The sequence below is a fragment of the Triticum aestivum genome, chromosome 6B, assembly GCF_018294505.1.
Source record: "Triticum aestivum cultivar Chinese Spring chromosome 6B, IWGSC CS RefSeq v2.1, whole genome shotgun sequence".
NCBI lineage: Eukaryota > Viridiplantae > Streptophyta > Magnoliopsida > Poales > Poaceae > Triticum > Triticum aestivum.
In genome coordinates, this window is record NC_057810.1 from 215777100 (window position 1) to 215794993 (window position 17894).

Consider the following 17894-nt stretch of genomic DNA (forward strand, 5'->3'; position numbering starts at 1 on the left):
ACCAGCTCTCGCCACATCATGCCAGTCAGTTTTCGGCTTTCTCTACTGAGGTGCTCGTCCGGAAGAACCGGGACACAATCGCAGTAGTTCTCCCTGCGCTACCTTATCCAATATAATGGAACGTAAGGCACCAAAACAAGGGAGCTGGGCTATCCCAACTGTATACCCAAGACATGATTCAGAGCTGATGCATATAGTGCTATAAGTTCGGGGTGCCGCACTGTTAAAAGTGTTCGGACTTTACTTGCCATATTACGGGGCGCCATGAAAAGCCCCTGGCAAACTGACCGTACCAAGGTGTACGGATGCAATATCAAATAAATATTTATAAGAGAAAAAAATGCTCAAATAAGAATAATAAGCTGACGCTATATATGATCTCCCATTGACGAATAATACGTTTAAGCGTATGCTTACAATGGATGCATTAAGTGGAGATAAATAGGACTATTTAACATGTCCTATCCAGGGGCAAGCTGTGTACAGATAGATAAAGCAGGTATAATGATTGTAAATAGATTCCACCTGGGTATTTCCTTCTGTGCACAATGTCTGTTGCCTCTTTGGATGTCTCTCCCATGTAAGTCCGGCAATTCGGCTCTTCTGAGGATGTTGCACTAAAGCGATGTCCTGAAAGGTAAGAGGGAAAGATTATGAAGGTATTTGGCGGTTACCCACACTATTGACTAAGTCGTTGATGCGCCTCCGCCCATGCCCATGGTATCTTGAGTGCGTAATTGTGTACGCGTGGCACGAATGCTGCTTTGATGGGGCTTGAGTTGAGGCCGGACTGTTAATCTCGCTCTTGGCGTTCCTGATGATCCTATCGCAGGGTGCTCCGGACTCGCTTGACGGTGCTTGAGGTTGTCGTCGCTGGATTGGAGGTTTGCTGAAGGAGGCCGCATTATACTTCCGCTGCGAGGGCTGCAGTATGCTCTTCTGTACGGAGAGAGCGGTCCATGTTTCCGTTTACTGTTATGACCCCGCGCGGACCTGGCATCTTGAGCTTGAGGTTTGCATAATGTGGTACTGCATTGAATCTAGAGAATGCGGTTCATCCGAGCAGTGCGTGGTAACCACTACGGAAAGGGACGATATCAAAGATTAACTCTTCGCTTCGGAAGTTGTCCGGGGATCCGAAGACCACTTCCAATGTTATAGAGCCCGTACAGCGGGCCTCTACTCCAGGAATGACACCTTTAAAGGTGGTTTTGGTTGGCTTGATCCTTGAAGGATCAATGCCCATTTTGTGCACTATGTCCTGATAAAGCAGGTTTAGGCTGCTGCCGCTGTCCATAAGGACTCGCATGAGGTGGAATCCGTCGATGATCGGGTCCAAGACCAATGCGGCTGAGCTGCCGTGACGGATGCTAGTAGGATGATCTCTACAATCAAAGGTGATCGGACAAGCTAACCATGGGTTGAATGTGGGGGCGACTGGCTCCATCGCATAGACGTCCCGTAGTGCTCGCTTCTGTTCCCGATTGGGGATATGAGTGGCGTAGATCATATTGACCGTTTTCACCTGGTGGGGGGGGGGGGGAATTTCTTTTGACCCCCCGTGTTCGGACGCCGGGGTTCTTCGTCATCGTCGTTGTGTAGCCCCTTGTCCTTATTTTCGGCGTTTATTTTGCCGGCCTGTTTGAACACCCAGCAGTCTCTATTGGTGTGGTTGGCTGGCTTGTCCGGGGTGCCATGAATTTGGCACGAGCGCTCCAGTATGCGGTCCAGACTGGACCATCCCTAATTATTTCTTTTGAACGGCTTTTTCCGCTGACCGGACTTAGATCCGCTGAATCCGGCGTTGACCGCCGTGTCTTTAGTGCTGTCACCGTTGTTCCATCTCTTATGTCTGTTACGCCGTGGCTTGCCGTTAGCATCGCGGTCGTCCGAAGTGCCGGAATGTGGTGTGGTGCCGCTGCGGGCCAACTAGCTGTCCTCACCCGCGCAAAAGTGGGTCATTAGTGTTGTGAGAGCTGCCATGGACTTGGGTTTTTCCTGACCGAGGTGTCGAGCAAGCCACTCGTCACGGATATTATGCTTAAAAGCCGCTAGGGCTTCAACGTCTGGACAGTCGACTATTTGGTTGTTTTTAGTTAGGAACCGAGTCCAAAATTTCTTGGCTGACTCTCCAGGCTATTGAGTAATGTGGCTCAGGTCATCAGCGTCCGGTGGTCGCACATGTGTGCCCTGGAAGTTGTCAAGGAATGCGTCTTCCAGGTTTTCCCAACTGCCAATGGAATTTGCTGGCAGGCTGTTTAACCAGTGCCGGGCTGGTCCTTTCAGCTTAAGGGGAAGATACTTGATGGCGTGTAGATCATCTCCGCGGGCCATGTGAATGTGGAGAAGGAAACCTTCGATCCATACCACGGGGTCTGTTGTGCCATCGTACGATTCAATGTTTACGGGTTTGAACCCTTTTGGGAATTCGTGATCCATCACTTCGTCAGTGAAGCAGAGGGGGTGTGCGGCGCCTCTGTGCCGGGCTATGTGGCTATGCAGCTCGAATTGGTCTCGGTTGCTGTGTTCGGCCCGGCCGGACTTGTTGATGATGTATCCGGCACGACGATCATTGTCGCGCGCTAGGGCGTGCCCCCGCGATCCATAGATCAATCTTGGCTATCCTGCTTTGTTTTCCAGAATATCTTGCAGGTCTTGCCTGTTGCCCTGGGCCGTAGTGTATCCGCGTGGGGGTGCAAGATGGTATTCGGGCTGATATCCCGTTTTATCCCGGCCACGGGGTGGTCGGTCAGCCATTTGGCATTCGAGTCCATATTCCTCGGCTACCAGGACTTCAGTCCATCTATCTGTGAGTAGGTCTTGATCAGCTTGGAGTTGCTGCTGCTTCTTCTTCAGGCTCCTCGCAGTGGCTATAAGCCTACGCTTGAAGCGCTCCTGCTCCACAGGGTCCTCAGGCACGCCGAATTCGTCGTCGCCGAGGCTAATCTTGTCTTCGGAGGGGGGCATGTAGTTGTCCTCCTCTGGGTATCCTTCCATCGCCTGTTCTTCTGGGCTGACCTGCTCATCTTCCGGTTCGGCCTACTCGAAGCCGGGCTGGTCAGGGTCATATTCTTCTTCGGCGCCATCCGGATTACTTTCGTCTCCGGGGCCGGTATTGCTGTGGCGGGGCTTCGATCGGCGCCGACGCTGCCCATGCTTTGCTTTTCTTCCCGAGTGGTTATCATTCGTTGCCTTGTCGCCATTAGTTTCCTTCGGAGTGTCCACCATATATATATCGTATGAAGAGGTGGCCGTCCACCGCCCTGTAAGCGGTGGCTCCTGTAATTCTTCTGCATCGTCATCCATACCGTCGATGTCTTCAGAGTCGAAGTCAAGTACGTCGGTTAAATCATCGATTGTGGCAATGAAGTGGGTGGTGGGTGGGCAGCGAATTCCTTCGTCGCCTGCCTCCCACTCAAGCCGGACATAGTTCGACCGGGAGCCTCCTGACAGAGAGAGAGAGAGACTTTAATGAGTTCAGCATGTCGCCCAAGGGCGAGTGTTGAAAGATGTCTGCAGTGGTGAACTCCATTACCGGAGCCCAACCAGGCTCGGCGAGCTCGGGAACGCACGGACTAGATCCTACAACCGGATACGAATCCGGGGGTCCGGAGTCACGGGCTCCCTCAGGAGCGAGGCCTGTGTTCGGCTCCACCGCCGATGAAGGTACGGCCTACGGGGCGGGGTCCATCCCTCCGTCCCTAGGCAACACAGCCTGCTCCGTATTTGAGTCTGGGGCTGCTGCAGGGGTGATATTCCGAGCGTTGTCCGACATCAGGTCCAGGCCATGCTTGTCGTGACTGTCCGATGCTCCTCGCGTGGGCCCGAACCCGTCGAAGATCAAGTGTCTGCGGATATCCGCCGTGTAGTTCAGGTTTCTGAACCTGATTTGATGGCCATGGGCGTAGCTGTCGATCTGCTCCAGATGGCCAAACGAATTGGCCCGCAGCGCGAAGCCGCGAACACGAAAATCTGTCCGGGAAGGAAATTCTCACCCTGGACCATGTCGTTGACGATGATTGAAGGAGCCATCAAGCCTTGCGGCGACGTCACAGAGGAACTCTCAATGAAAGCATCAATGTCGGTGTCAAAACCGGCGGATCTCGGGTAGGGGGTCCCGATCTGTGCGTCAAGGCTGATGGTAACAGGAAGCGAGGGACACAGATGTTTACCCAGGTTCGGGCCCTCTCGATGGAGGTAAAATCCTACTTCCTCCTTGATTAATATTGAAGATATGGGTAGTACAAGAGTAGATCTACCACGAGATTGTAGACGCTAAACCCTAGAAGCTAGCCTATGATGGTATGATTGTAATTGTGATCGACCTTCTAAGGACCAACCTCTCCGGTTTATATAGACACCGGAGAGGGCTAGGGTTTACATGGAGTCGGTTACAAGGAAGGAAACACAATATCCGGATTGCCAAGCTTGTCTTCCACGCAAAGGAGAGTCTCATCTGGACACGGGCCGAAGTCTTGAGTCTTGTATCTTCACGCTTCAATAGTCCGGACGTTGTACATAGTCCGGCTCTCCGGATACCCCCGAATTCAGGACTCCCTTAGTCATGCCTGTCTGTGACAGTGTGTCCACATGTGTGTAGCAGAACCAGCTCATGTTTTGGAGCTTACTACCGTAGTCCATTTCCCGAGAATCTCACAATGCCATCTCGTCGATTTGTGTTGCAAACCTTCATTTTTCTTTCTAGACTTGATGAGTCTGGAATGTCCTGACCCCAACCAGATCTGAATCTCAGGCAGATATGATGGTTGGAAAGTTTCCCAAGAACTATAATAATGGTCTCTCTGTAACTCGGTAAAGTGGATGTCATGGCCAACACACCCAGACGGAAGACCTATTATTGTAGTATCCTGATTGAGGAAGTTGGCCACCTATTTCGTAGGATTTACTTCTGTAATTGTTCCTTATGGATTCTTGTGCTCCGGAAGTCCGACCTTTTACTTGATGTTCTAGATACCAAACCACATCAATGAATGAGTTACGCTAGCACACCAAGGAGAACATTAGAAGCGGAGTGCTAAATGTCTCTCGGTCATTCATCTAGATTTTCTTCTTCGGCATTGCTAAGGAAAAATCTGAGAATTGATGTCCTCCTTTGCATCTGCATCGTCCATCACTATTCATCATGGTAGTATGAAGTGTTGCCAGGATCCTCGGCATGGATGTTGGTAAGACCTTGATGAGTATGGAAATGCTCAAGTTCTTGGGGGCACACTCAGTCACTAGGTTAATTCCTCGGTATCAGTTGGAATGTGCCTCCCGTTTGCCGCGTTGTTCTATAACCATAGTTTTCTTTCTGATCTGAGTATGCAATTTCTTTGAAGTTCGTCAAACAATCATTTCTGACTTGCCTTAGCCTGGTATGAAGAGTTTGAATGATCTCTGTATGAAAAGTAGTTGTTTCTGCCACTTAAGGAATGATTCTACAAACCACCCTCCCCCAAGATGTCTCGTTATGGTATCATGGCAACTCAACTCCTTGCTACGTTGAGAACCACTCACCACCCTCTTAAGTGTGAAGTTGTTGTCTACCTAGTGAAACTTCGTCATTTGTTTCACTCCATTCCTTTGGATGTGTGCCTTGTGTCTCAGCTCGAGTGATGTTGCTATGTCTCACTCTGTGAGTTGATCCTGAGTTGTTCGATCTTCGAGAAGATCGAATCCTGTAGAGTTTATTTTTGTCGTCTTGTTGGATGAAGATCTCGAAAGCAAATATGTCAAGATCAAGATGATGATCGAATCAATGTTCTTATGAAGTGCAAGTTGGATCATGAAGATCAAGTTTGCTTTGTATCCCCTATGTCTTCTTACCTCACGTCTTGAATCTCGGGACGAGATTCTTGTTAGTGGGGGTGAGTTGTCACAGCCCTAGAATTTGATTGTAAATAGTTGCACAAGCATCCATGCGTCATGTCTAAATTTCTTTGAAAGTTGAAATGGGGATTGTTGAAACCCTAGCACCAATTGAATTCAACTAGGTTCAATAAAAATATTTTCAACAAACCCAAATGCCCTTTAGGAAAGTTCATGATTTTTGTTAAAGGTGTAAACCTCTGCCAAAAATGATGCACATATTTCTAGGCCATTTTTGGACTCTTGAATTAAATCATTATGTATTTGAATTTGGGCATTTAATTGCTATAACAATTTCAAATGCTCAAATAATTATAAAACTAAATGTGGGTTGTTGGAAATAATTCAACAGGTTCTCACAATTTATTTCAGGATTTTTAGATGTGGTTTAGTATTTTTACTAAATCAAAGAAAACAAAAGGCAAATAGAAAACAGAAACAAAAATTAAAATAGAGATAGAGAGTTACCTGTCGCTTACCTGCCTGGCCCAACTCCTGTTCTGGCCCAGCCCACAGGGGCAACACCGTCTTCTTCTCCTACCAGGAGGAGAACCACCCGTGTGCCTGCACGCGCGCGGCTGATGATGCCACCTCCTGCTCCAGCACGACGTGTTGACGCTTCCAGCCACACCAGTGAGACACCCAGACCCCCCTGGATCCTTCCCCCTCTCAGCGCTCTCTCTCCCCTTGCCTGGACCCCTCTCTCTCACCCACCCGTGCGTGCCCGTCGCCGCCGCTCGCTGCCACCGCGGCCACCGGCCAGCTCTAGCCCTTGAACGTGTTCTCGAGCGCGGTCCTCTACGTCGACTGCCCCGAGACACGCGACCCCAGACGCGCTGCAACGCCAACTACGCCGTCGTCCTCGTCCTACGCATCCGACCACCGCCGTCGTCGATTCGCCGCGTACAGGACCTCCCCGAGCAAGTCGAGCCCCTCTTCATCATCACGGTGAGCTTTGCCATCTTTTCCTCCTAACCCAGACACCTAGCACTCACTGTGCCCATTGGCTTTGTGAGAGACTGCAGAACACGTAGGTGCTAACCGTAGATCCTCCCGTGCATGGTGTCGTTGTTTTCATCGGCGCCCGAACTCCGGCCGCCGCCATAACCTCGCTTCCGGCAAACTTCGGCCACCCCGCGCCCTTTCGTTGGCTCCCCTAGATGCGTGCGGGCATAGGCTACCTCCTGGTTCCCATGGCGTGTCGATCCATCGCCTCTGGATCAACTCCGGCGGACGCCGCCGCGGTTCGAGGCCGCCGCCGGCCAAAACTCCGGTGTGCTGACATGGCTAAGTCATTAGCTGCTAATTATCCCCCTAAACAACCCCCCTAGTTACACTAACAGCCGAGCCCACTGCCTAATTAACCTGGTTTAGTTTCTGTTTATGTTTAACTAACCATACGGGCCCCACAGGTTAGTTTGATCTGGCCACGTCACCTATTGACCGGACCCCACCTGTCTGTGACACTAACATGTCCTGAGTCACTGACCAGTTGGCCCCACAGGTCAGGTTTGACCTGGACCGGCCTGTTGACCCTGCTTACATCACCTAGACACAATGTTGATGCAGTAATTGATTTTCTGCATTTAAAATAATCTAGGAAATTCCAGAAAATGTTTAAAACTTCTAAAATTCATAGAAATTCAACCGTAACTCCAAATGAAACAAGTTATATATGAAAAATTACCAGAAAAATCCGATCTATCCATTTATGTTTTTTTCATGCATGAAAAAGCAACTTAACCTTTCTGTATAGATCAAAACATGATAATGCACGTTATAAATTCATAACTTGAGTTTGAATTTGAACCCTTGGTTCAAATTAGCTCAAACCCTTCTGGTTTTAGTTGCATTAGCTCAAATCACATCATATCACCATGTCATGTTCATGCATCATATTGTTGCATTGCATTGATTGTGTTTCTTCTCTACAGCCGATGTTTGTCCCCTCTCAGTGGATGTAGTTCCGACGATGAGTTCGATGACACCGATGAAGAGTTATGCTATCTTCGGAAGTGTCAGGCAAGCAAAACCCCCTTGTTCATTCTGATACAATCCCACTCTCTCACTCCTGCTCTCTTTTACTGCATTAGGACAACAATGATTCAACTGTTACATGCTTTGGTAGTTGAACCCCTTTCCTCTGCATGACCTCTCATTGCCACAGTAAATAGATGAAACCCACTAGCATGAGTAGGAGTTGTTTGAGCCCTGATGTGCCTACTCATTCATGCTTGTTTGTCATGCCTGCTATTGCTTAGAGTTGTGTCAGGTCTGATTCATCGGGGATGAATTTGAATGTGGTGAACATGTCCTACTGTTGAGAGTTAAGTGTGTGAACACAATTTGGTAAAGGTAGCGATGAGAGGCTATGTAGGAGTACATGGTGGGTTGTCTCATTGAAACCGTCCTCAGGAACTGAGTTTTGTGTTTGTGATCCATGAACAGTTACTACCACACATTGGGTTCCGGTAACTCGACCCCTCTCCACTTATTAATCAACATGATCTCTGTCCAGGAGTTGCAACTAGTTTTTGGTGTTTGTAGGTAGTGTTAGTAGTCTACCAAGTGGCACCCGGTATAGGTGGGCTTGGGACAGACTAGGCACCGTGGCATGGTGTACCAAGTGTAGATCCACCCGTCGAGGTGGGCTTGGGAACCCTGCACACATCGTTTGAGGCCGTGAGCGACACCCCAGCCGGATCTCCTTGCGGATGGAACCCGGATAGGCGATAAACCTGGACGAGAGACTTGTGTGGTTAGTCAGGTCGTGGCCGACACCCTCGCTGGGCTTCCGCTTGAAGGTTGCCGAGTACATGTCGTGTAAACGGCGATAAGTGGTGAGAGCGTGTGTGAAGAAGTACACCCCTGCAGGGTTAACATTATCTATTTGAATAGCCGTGTCCGCGGTAAAGGACTTCTGGTTTGCCTGTACAGTTCATAGACAAGTGAAAGTGGATACACTAAAATACGCAAGATAAGCGTGAGTGCTATGGATGGTGTTCTTGTAGGGAGACGGGAGCAGATCCATAGTGGTGTATTGAAATGGTGAATATGTGGACTCGTGTGCGCCACCTCAAAAGACTTACTTGTAGTCATAGTTCAGGATAGCCACAGAGTCAAAGCTAGCTTGCTAGAGTTAAACCCCACCATTACCTTTGTTGATAATGATGCATATGTAGTTAGTTCTGATGTAAGTCTTGCTGGGTACATTTGTACTCACGTTTTCCTATTTTATGTTTTTGCAAAGAGACTTCAGTCTCGCTATTAGTTCCGTGTGGACTTCGATGTTTAGCTTGTTACCTCAGCTACGATCTTGTGCCCTCGACGGGATCTGGTAGATAGTCAGGCTTCTCAGCCTTTTTCATTTGTAGATGTTTGTACTCAGACATGTTAAGCTTCCGCTTGTGCCTTGACATGTGTGCTCTGAATGTTGGGTCATGAGACCTATGTTTGTAATATCTCGCTCCTCGGAGCCTATTGAATAAAATACTTGAGTTGTAGAGTCATGTTGTGATGCCATGTTGTATTTGCACATATCGAGCATATTGTGTGTATGTTATTGAAATGCTTGGTATGTGTGGGATCTGACTATCTAGTTGTTTATCCTTTGTAGCCTCTCTTACTGGGAAATGTCTCCTAGTGCTTCCACTGAGCCTTGGTAGCTTGCTACTACTCCGGAACACTTAGGCTGGCCGGCATGTGTCCTTCTACGTTCCTGTGTCTGTCTCTTCGGGGAAATGTCATAGCCTGCTACAACCCAGTTTATCGGAGTCCTGCTAGCCCAGTTGCTACAACGTAGATTCACTCGCTGATGACCGACACGTTCGTTGCTAGGTCATGTATGCCTGTCCTTGTAAGTTAGTGCTACTTTGGTTTCACGACTAGCCATGTCAGCCTGGGCTCCTTGTCATATGGATGCTAGCGACACTATCATATACGTGTGCCAAAAGGCGCAATTGGTCCCGGGCTTGGTAAGGTGACATCCGTGGGAATACCGTGCGTGAGGCCGCAAAGTGATATGAGGTGTTACATGCTAGATCGGTGTGCCATTGAGTCGGGCTCCTGACAGACCTACAGCTGGGCCGGCCCATTAATGTCGGCGAAATCTCGTGGGCCTTTAGCTGGGTCGACCCATTATGATCTGCAAGAATCTTGTGGGCCTTTACCTGGGCCGGCCAATTATGGCACACAAAAATCTTATGGGCCTTTACCTGGGCCGGCCCATTATGGCCCGCAAAATCTTGTGGGCCTTTAGCTGGGCCAGCCCATTATGGTCCGCAAAATCTTGTGGGCCTTTAGCTGGGCCGGCCCATTATGGTCCGCAAAATCTTGTGGGCCTTTAGTTGGGCCGGCCCATTTAAACTTGATGGGCCGGTCCACGTGTCAAAATTTCATAGGCTGTCTCGCCCATTGGATGAGTGACACCTGTGCCAACGCGGACCTGACACGTGTCTCCTCCAGCCAATGATGATTTTACACGTGGAAAATTCCCATTGGTCGGGGCTGTTAATGGGTTATCGGATCCAAAACCTGACCCAATAGCTTAACGGCGTTCCATTACGGTGGATGCCATGTGTCGGTCACCCTTGACAAAAGCACTTCTGTGATGCACGATTTATCGTCATGGAAGTGGACACTTCCGTGATGATAATTTTGGTAATGTCATGGAACACTTCTACGACAGCACAGGTATGATTATCTTGATTCTGACAGAAATTTGTCATGGATGTACATGCATGACAAAAAACGCGACCTGCTGTGACAAACTCGTATCATCACGGAAGTGTACTTTTTTTGTAGTGAATATTGTTTGACAATAACTTTTGAGTGTTTTGAACAAGCTTGATTGGATTTTTGATTGTTGTTTGCGCGTGCTCTAAAAATCAAATAAATCCTCCAACTCTTATACTCCTTCTCCTTGATACAAAACCTTGCCCAATGATCATGCCATGTGTATAGGACAGAATATTTTTTTCTTGCAAAAAATAATTTGGCCAAAAAGTATTTTCTAAATTAGGTTTTCCGAAAACACCTGAATTGAGGCTTGAACTACAAGTACTTAATCTACGGCATGAAAAATCTTTCAAAAAGTATATTTCAACCCTATTAGATATAGGACTCCCTAAAACCACAAAATTATAATTTTAAAAGTTATTTCGCTATTTTATTTAAATGCTTTTTTTAGTCCAGAAATGGTCTTTAATAGGGAAAAATTATTTTAAAGTTTGAAAAATACTTGAGAAAATTTAGGGAAGCTTTATTGTCCATATATAAGAGTTTCAACACATGCTCATGTTCAAAATATTGGTCAAATCCCTCAAAAAACCCTTTTTGGATATTTAAAGCTTTTGAAATATTTACAAAGGAAATATTCTTCATTAATTCCAAGAAAATTCCAGTATGTCACATATGACATATTTGATGATCTTGCCAAGCCTCATGTCTTGGAGAACAAGATAACATCACCAAAACCCCTCAAAACTATTTCTGTCCATTTTGTAGTTTGAGCAACTTTACATTGACAAACATGTCCAAGTGCCCTCAAACTTGGTGCACATGCTCAAATGGTCTGATTATAAACATAGACCAAATGGCACGAGTTGGAGAGTAGGATAACTTGATCAAAGTGCCCCAAAACCTTCTCTGACCAGATCCAAATTTGGACAACTCTACATTGCCAACTTTCTCCTTTTGGTCTCAAGTTTTATGGACATGCTCGGATCCTCAAATGATGACACTACACCAAGTGGTGCATCAAGGAGAAAAGATTCGCATGCACTAGTATAAAAAGACCCATTTTTCCCGGTTCATAAGACCCGTTAGTCCCGGTTCCGGAACCGGGCTAAAGAGTCGGTTCTAAAGGCCCCCCTTTAGTCCTGGTTTTGTTATGGACCGGGACTAAAGGCCCTCCACGTGGCCGCTGTGTGGAGCCCAACCTTTAGTCCCGGTTGGTAACACCAACCAGGACTAAAGGAATTTTTTTGAATTTTTTTTGAATTTTTTCTCGATTTTCAAATTTCTTAATTATTTGTATTTAATGTCTAATCACCCCTCATCACTGCTCAATTTAATCTCTAATCTCTAATCACCCCTCTTCCTTCCAAATCATCTAACTTCCCGGTTAGTCACCCATCCTCTCACTACTCCAGCGTGGGCATGCTTAACTTTCGAGTTCTATTCCCCCTAGTTTCCAAGTCTGCCCTTGTTGTTTTTGTGACAATACTAAGCTGTCAATCCTATTAACCCTTAGGAGTTGAACTTGAGCATTAAGCACCGCTTGAGTTTGAAACTATTATCCTAAAAAACAATATTTATTTAGTAACACTAATATATCTTGAATAAGTAGTTTGACCATAGTTTGATCAAAGTTGACCATAGTTTGACCAGATATGACCATAGTTTGACCAAAAGTCAAAAAAAATAAAAATAATTATTTATTAACACTAATATTTCTTGAATTAGTAGTTTGACCATAGTTTGACCAGATTTAACGAAAAGTCAAAAAACTAAAATTTGAGCATATCTTTTTACTTTTTCGTAACACTTTTTTGCAAAAGATGTCCAAATTTAAGTTTTTTAATTTTCCTAACTAATAGATGTAGTAACATAACTACATCTCAAAGGATTTTAAATTTTGAAGTTTTTATCATTTTCTTTTATTTTTTACAAAACTGAAAAGGCGATCCATGTGGGGGTGGGGTAGAGTTTGAAAATGGGACCTTTAGTCCCGGTTTGAGACACGAACCGGGACTAAAGGGTGTGACCGGGACTAAAGGGCATCGCACCCTTTAGTTCCGGTTCGTGTCTCAAACCGGGACTAAAGGTCCCATTTGAACCGAGACTAATGCCTTCACGCAACCAGGACTAATGTGTATAGGGAGCAGTGACCAAAGCCCTGTTTTCTACCAGTGATGACTAAATCTTGGAAAATCCATTTCTGTTGATTTCTAGGGTTTGCCAAAGTTACATTGGAAACTTTCTCCAAATGGACTCAAACTTGGTGATCCACCTCAACTCTATATTCCATTTGATCCTGTTAATTTTCATGTCAACTGAAATTCATTTTCTTGCTCAAACTTAGATCAAACACCTTCTGCCATTTTTCCAAAAGCACCACTTTGACCTCTTCCACTAATATCCATGGGATCAAAATCTTACCACAACCCCTCCTAGTCCTCTTCTATCTCCAGTAACTCTCTGATGTCTACTACGCAACCTTCTCCTTGTAGACGTTGTTGGGCCTCCAAGTGCAGAGGTTTGTAGGATAGTAGCAAATTTTCCTCAAGTGGATGACCTAAGGTTTATCAATCTGTGGGAGGTGTAGGATGAAGATGGTCTCTCTCAAACAACCCTGCAACCAAATAACTAAGAGTCTCTTGTGTCCCCAACACACCCGATACAATGGTAAATTGTATAGGTGCATTAGTTCGGCGAAGAGATGGTGAAACAAGTGCAATATGGATGGTAGATATAAGTATTTGTAATCTGAAAATATAAAAACAGCAAGGTAACAAGTGGCAAAAGTGAGCGTAAACGGTATTGCAATGCTAGGAAACGAGGCCTAGGGTTCATACTTTCACTAGTGCAAGTTCTCTCAATAATAATAACATAACTAGATCATATAACTATCCCTCGACATGCAACAAAGAGTCACTCCAAAGTCACTAATAGCGGAGAGCAAACAAAGAGATTATTGTAGGGTATGAAACCACCTCAAAGTTATCCTTTGTGATTGATCTATTCAAGAGTCCGTACTAAAATAACACGAAGCTATTCTTTCCGTTCGATCTATCATAGAGTTTGTACTAGAATAACACCTTAAGACACAAAACAACCAAAACCCTCATGTCACCTAGATACTCCAATGTCACCTCAAGTATCCGTGAGTATGATTATACGATATGCATCACACAATCTCAGATTCATCTATTCAAACCAACACAAAGTACTTCAAACAGTGCACCAAAGTTTCTACCGGAGAGTCAAGACGAAAACGTGTGCCAACCCCTATGCATAAGTACACAATGTTACGGAACCCGCTAATTGATCACCAAAACATACATCAAGTAGATCACGTGAATATCCCATTGTCACCACAGATAAGCACATGCAAGACATACATAAAGTGTTCTCAAATCCTTAAAGACTCAATCCGGTAAGATAACATCAAAGGGAAAACTCAATCCATTACAAGAAGGTAGAGGGGGATAAACATCATAAGATCCAACTATAATAGCAAAGCTCGCGATACATCAAGATCGTGTCGAATCAAGAACACGAGAGAGAGAGAGAGATCAAACACATAGCTACTGGTGCATACCCTCAGACCCGAGGGTCAACTACTCCCTCCTCGTCATGGAGAGCGCCGGGATGATGAAGATGGCCACCGGTGATGGATTCCCCCTCTAGCAGGGTGCCGGAACAGGGCCCCGAATGGTTTTTAGTGGCTACAGAGGCTTGCAGCGGCGGAACTCCCGATCTAGGTTATTTTCTGGAGGTTTGGGTATTTATAGGAATTTTTGGTGTCGGTCCCATGTAAAGAGGGTCTCCGAGTCATCCACGAGGCAGGGGGCGCGCCCAGGGGGTAGGGCTCGCCCTCCACCCTCGTGGACGGCTTGGGACTCTTCTGGCCCAACTCTTTTACTCGTGGGCTTCTTTTGGTCCATAAAAATTCGTCAAAAATTGGCACATCAATTGGACTCCGTTTGGTATTCCTTTTCTGTAAAACTCAAAAACAAGAAAAAAACACAAACTGGCACTGGGCTCTAGGTTAATAGGTTAGTCCAAAAAATCGTATAAAATAGCATATAAATGCATATAAAATATCCTAGATGGATAATATAATAGCATGGAACAATCAAAAATTATAGATACGTTGGAGATGTATCACCCTCCCCTAGCCATTGCTCAATGGTTGAGGGGGTAAAACACCCCATTTACCTCCTTGGACAACAGCTTTCTCTCTCTTTCTCACCTCCCTCCTCGCTCTAGTGGCCATCCATGGCATCCAAGGCTCTCCCCACATTCTTTACTCCCCCTAGAGCTACCAGACACGCTTGTCCGTGCCCACTTTGCCAAAAAAATGGCGTGCCGGCCATTTGCATGCTCTGGAGCGCGCTAAAGTGTGCTGCCGCACTGTAGGCGCCCCCACCAACCACCTCCAGCCACCTCGGGCCTCCCCAGTGCGCCCGACGATGCGCCTCGGCGTCCGCAGCATGGCAGCTGGTCGGCCGCCCAAGAGCCCCAAAGGGCACGCTCACACGTGCAACGTCCTGACACTCCCCTGCTCTCTCTCTTCCTTCCCCAGGTCATAGACCTCCTCTACAAATGCCCCGGACACGCCCCCCTGAGCCCCGTGACCCACAGCGACGGCAACAACCTTGCCAGCGCACTGGTCTACGGTGAGCCACGGGCAAGCTATTTATAGGCCACCCCATGCCATTCTCTCCTGACCGCTCGCCCTCTGCAACACCCAATCTCCCCCTTGCGCATTCCGTTCTTCTCTAGGAGCACTCGAGCTCGAGATCAAGCTTGAGCTCTTCCGCCTTGGGTCGCCTTCGATCCAGAGGTACAGGCCCTCTCCGCCTCTTCTTATCTAGAACCGCTGCACCTCCCTGACCATTTCCCTTCCGCCCCCTCTCTTTTGCAGCCGGAATCAATCAGAGCAAGCTCCTCCCAAAGCCCTTCCGCCAGCTTCCTCGTCGCCGGTGAACCCCTCCACCCCGGCGACTACCTCCACCTCCACCCGAACAGCGACTCCGCCCTGAGCACGTCGGTGCCCTCAGATCGCCTCGCTGTCGACCATAGCTACGTCAGTGAGCTCGCGTCCTTCTCTGGCCTGAGGTTGGCGACGAAGGCCGTGGGGCCCGTCGGTCAGCCTCACACCCTGATGGCTGGGTCCCACCCATAAGGTTTAAAACAACGCGCGCGCGTAGCGGTTCACTGCATTGGCTGAAGGTGTATTTCGCCTTTACGCCTTCGATGTGGCGGCCTTGTGCGGGTTGGATCCCCTCTGGGCCAGCTGCACTGTGGCCTTTCTGGCCCAGTGGCACAGTGCCATTTTCCTTTTTTGTTTTTCTGGCTGTTTTCTAAAAATTCCACAGGATAAAATATTTATCCAAATGCAATAATTCCAACTCCTAAATTATTCTAAAATTCCCACCTATTTAATGGTTTAACTTTCATAAATATCCAATACACTTTTTTGTATAGTTCAAATTTAAATTCAAATTTGGTAATTTAAATCCTTGTTTGAAAATCCATTCCTTTAGCCCCAAATCCAAAACTAGGAATTTTCTCCTTCTTATTTTTCTCCCTAGTATTTAAAAAAAAAATAAGTTGAAATATTTCTGAGCACTTTGGTTTTTCTGTTTTACCATTGCCTTATTTTTTCGTTGTTTCTTTTGCGACGAGTAGATCCCGTATTAGAAGAAGTAGTTGGAGAAGAAGAAGGAGAAGGATTTGAAGACTTTGAAGACCAACCCAACCAAGGCAAGCACCTCGTTGACCATGATTCACCTCTCTTGTTCATTGATAAATTTTCCGTATGCATGATGACAGTGTTGATTATGAGCTTGATACAATCGTTGCACTTCTGCATGTACATTGGCTCTTGCATATTCATATCTCTACCATGTAATAGAGATGCGATGAGAAATACTTGACATTGACGTGTGATGTTGCATCTATGCCATGATCATCCCTTGGTTACATCTCTTTGAAAATCCCATCGGGTGCCCTAATGCTCGTGGGTAATGTTGAACTAGGTCACTACTTGATGAGAAGTGGTGCCCAGAAGCAAGTGAATATGTGTTGTTTACAGAGACGGATTAGATTTAAGATTTGTTGACCGTCCCAACCCTACATGCGCAACCACTCTACCCTTATATGGGAAAGGGCATTATTGATTACCTAGGCCGATACTATCATGGTGCCTGTTGGAGTAATGGGCCACGGGTAGGCTGACCCGGGACCCAGGATCTTTCAAGACATCGGGGCAGGCCACGCCCCTCCCGCCGAGTCCCAGCTGGCGACCTCCAGAGAGTCCGAGTCCCAGCTGGCAATCTCCCAAGAGGCCGAGCCTCAACTGGCGATCCCAGATGACGACTTCAAAGCAAGCCGACTCCAAGCCTGCGACCTCCAGGAGTGCCGACTATGGGAGTCGGCCCATGACACTTCACGAAGACCGATGCGGGGTACGGCCACGACGGGGCTGTCCATCCCTGCCTACGAGGGGTTGGCACGGCTATAGTGAGCCATATTGCTGGGAGATCTCCGGCGAGGCGTGGCACTGTTGCCATGCCTGCCCTGACCTCAGCCACAGTGCGTAACGCACTGTGCCCACGACGCCGTCCTGTACGGTCCGAAGACCGTGGGGCCGCCTGTCAGTGGGTGAGTCGAAGGCGGCCAGAGCGCCCGAAGACGGCCCTGTGGGAGTCGGCCTCCCCGGAGTCGGCCGTCTCCCCTCCAGGGCCCCACAAGCCATAAACCAGATTGGATGGGGAGTGGCGACAGTGATCGCCTGATAGACGGCGGCACTGTTTCCACGACCCAATGACCAAGCCTACGTCATCAGGAGCGTCGCACAGTGTCCGGCCTGTCCGCGGGACCCACCAGTCGGCGGGCCCCAGAAGCTGGCGGGAAGGGCGGCAACATGAGAGACAGACGACTGGGACCCACGCCCAGTCGGATTACCATTGTACCCCCGGGGGTAGGCCTATATAAACCCCCTGGGGCACCCATGCAAAGGGTTCGGCCCTTGATAGAGATAGATACATAGACCAGGGGGGAGAGAACTAGCCTTGCTCTCTCCTGCCTCCAGACACAGCTCTAGGAGCACCATTGTAGCCTCCTTGCGATAGTGACCATGCAGATACCCTCCAGAGCAGCAGTAGGGGTGTTATCTCCCCGGAGAGCCCCGAAGCTGGGTAAGATTCGCCGGCGTGCATGTCTACGCCTTATCCCGTTTCCAGGCACCGGCGACGTTCTACTCGCCCCCACCATGATAAGCCATCCTTTGG